The sequence below is a fragment of the Ornithodoros turicata genome, chromosome 6, assembly GCF_037126465.1.
Source record: "Ornithodoros turicata isolate Travis chromosome 6, ASM3712646v1, whole genome shotgun sequence".
In the NCBI taxonomy this organism is placed as follows: Eukaryota; Metazoa; Arthropoda; class Arachnida; order Ixodida; family Argasidae; genus Ornithodoros; species Ornithodoros turicata.
In genome coordinates, this window is record NC_088206.1 from 3,880,051 (window position 1) to 3,882,788 (window position 2,738).

Genomic DNA, 2,738 nt, shown 5'->3' on the forward strand with positions numbered 1-2,738 from the left:
ACGGTTTCGAGAAATGGGGGAGGGGGGGGGGGGTTAAACCACGAAACCACCACCACTCTGACTTCAGCACCTTTTTCCTGGGTTTGGGTTATTTGAATGTCATTTGGGGTGTAGTTCCGTATCAGGACCACTCGTTTTTAAAAATTAGTGAAAGGGTTAGGAAAGTAAATATATGATAGAAGTGGAAGAAGATCATATACTGAGTCTAAAAATGTAAGAATTATACTGTGGACTAGAATATTTTTTATATGCATTTAAACAACCCCATCTGATTCACTTTTAGCGTAGGAGAACCACGGGAATGCTAAGCCTAACGGATTCGAAACTTGCCGTCTTGCGAAAGGTAGAGTCGTTGAAATGGGCTAAATCACCTCACTTTAGTGAGGTCAGGTTAAGTTAGGTTCTACAGATTGGGGGAAAGGGGTCTGCCCCCCCCTCCCCCCAGGCACGCACTAGGCGGTGCGGGCGTCCAGACTGTGCCTCGGGTTAGGTCAGATGGTCATTAGCCAAGACGGCGGATCGCCATCAAGAAACCCAGGATAAAATTTAATTTTTATACGTTTTATGCAATATACGAGGGTCTTTCCTATTTCATTTCGTTACTAATTACTTCCTCTTTCACGTAACAGCGTTTGATTTTTGTTTTTATTCTTTTTTCTTTAAAAAAAAAGCCAGTGGTCCCGATACGGAACTACATCCATCATTTGTCATAAATTGTGCCTCTCATATGTTGGAGTGTTTGTGTCGTCCCTGTTTGTAGTTGCCTCGGCTATTCTTGTAGCAGCTTCACACCGCTTCGTCTTATACGTACCCAAATGCAGTTTACAACTCTTTTCTGTGGCTACTTGTAATTGTGTAACGCACGGCTGTCAGATGGGCTGTACCATGCTGCAGCAGTTTATCCCACAGGGACACGTAGAAAGATCGCAGTTCCCACACAGAAAATTCCCTGCACAGCGCTCTTTGAAGTTGGTATTTGTTGCACGTAGGCGTTTGCCTATAAGTGCATATAAACTCTAAGTGCGACAACAACGACAACTTTATATTTTATATGATGAATGGGGAGCTTCATCGCCAGGGGCAATACTCTATGGTGGGGATGTGGGGAATGGAATAATGAGCCCCTTCACAATACGAATCCAAGTCCTATGGTGTCCAAAAATGTCAAAAGAGCTTTGATGGCAGAGCGTTGTTGGGCTGGATTTGGCCAGGGACCAAGCAATTCTGAGAGGAGGGGGGGCGAAAAATGCGACATTTTTCGACGTTGCCTGCCTTTTTATGAACTCTATTGAATTGTAGCTTTTTTAAAAAAACATTTTTAGATGCCGTAACAGCCTTTTTTAGAGGTTTAGAGGTGCAAGCGCGTATGGGCCTCCCAGGCTCATGCTGCGTGCACATTTTTCTGCGTGCACGCAGTAGCACGTTTTTCAATGTTGCCTCTACTAAACACGTCTATCGCAGCTTCACCGACATCATCACTTGCAGTTGAGGACGACATTTCAGTGTTTCCGATATTCAGATATATAGTCGCAGTCGAAGACACGCGTATTGAAAGATTAGCGCTTGCGACGCGAGGCTCAAGTGGAGCGTTCGTTTCGGTTTCGGTCGCGCTCAAATAAGCTCCGCCTTCCCGCACGCGCTACTGCGCGCGTCAGGAATATGCTGTGCAAGTGCGTCTCTGCGCATGAGAGGGGGCAGTGAGAGGGAAGGAGGAGGGCGCGTCAGACGTCCGCGACGTAACGGCGTCGCGTAACGTGGACGTCCGCGAGACGTAACCACGCAGCTTTGAGGCGAGATGAGTATACGGTTCGAATTAAATACGGTCCGAATTATTGGACGCGGAAATACATTGGTTCTATATGGGGTGTTTGACGGTGACAACAGTCTCGTCCGGAAAACTGGGAAGTCCGAATTATTGGTCGGCGACTTGTGTCTGCACATTTGCAGTTACTCACATTCAGGAAGCGTGCAGCGGTGGACGACGTGTGTGCATGGCAGGGGCGGATCCAGGGGGGGGGGGGGGGCGCCCCCCCGAGACATACCTCTACCCCCCATTCTGGCAGATTTTCCTGCCGCACGGCGAATTTTCCTGCTACATAACGACCGCCCCCCCCCCCCCCGTCTTCTCTCTTTTTTTCAGTGGGGGGCCCCCCCGAGGATCTTCCCTGGATCCGCCCCTGGTGCATGGGCAGCCGAAATTTCACGGTGCCCCATGAAATGGAGTAACCAATCAAAAACAGGAGCCGCTTCGCACTTCGCGGGCTTCGTTTATTCGCTGCCTGTTGTGGGCAGATATACTCAGAATTCTGAGATGCGAACAGAGACCCGCTTTTGCATTCTTCTACAGTTACGAAGAATCGCAGTCAATCAGAACCCTTGACCAGTTACGCAGGGATTTTCCCAGTATTTTTCAAACTCAGTCCCCCCCTAAAAAAATGGAAAAGAAAAACCTGCCAGATATGCCAAAACAACCCACAAAACAGCAGATATGGGTGTGATAGTGATACCCCCCATACTCCCTCAAGGTGAAAATCCTGGGAACATCTCTGCAGCGACGTCATAATTCAACCGCGCAAGAGCGGTGGGTTCGGGTTCGAACTGTTCGAAAGCAAGTGAGCACGTGCAAGTGAGCGAAGTGCGCAAGTCATTTGTTTGGCCACAAACGATCCCACGGCCATCGACATCGTCGAAAACTATCCAACAGTATCCAACCGTGAAATATCTGGGAATATCCATCC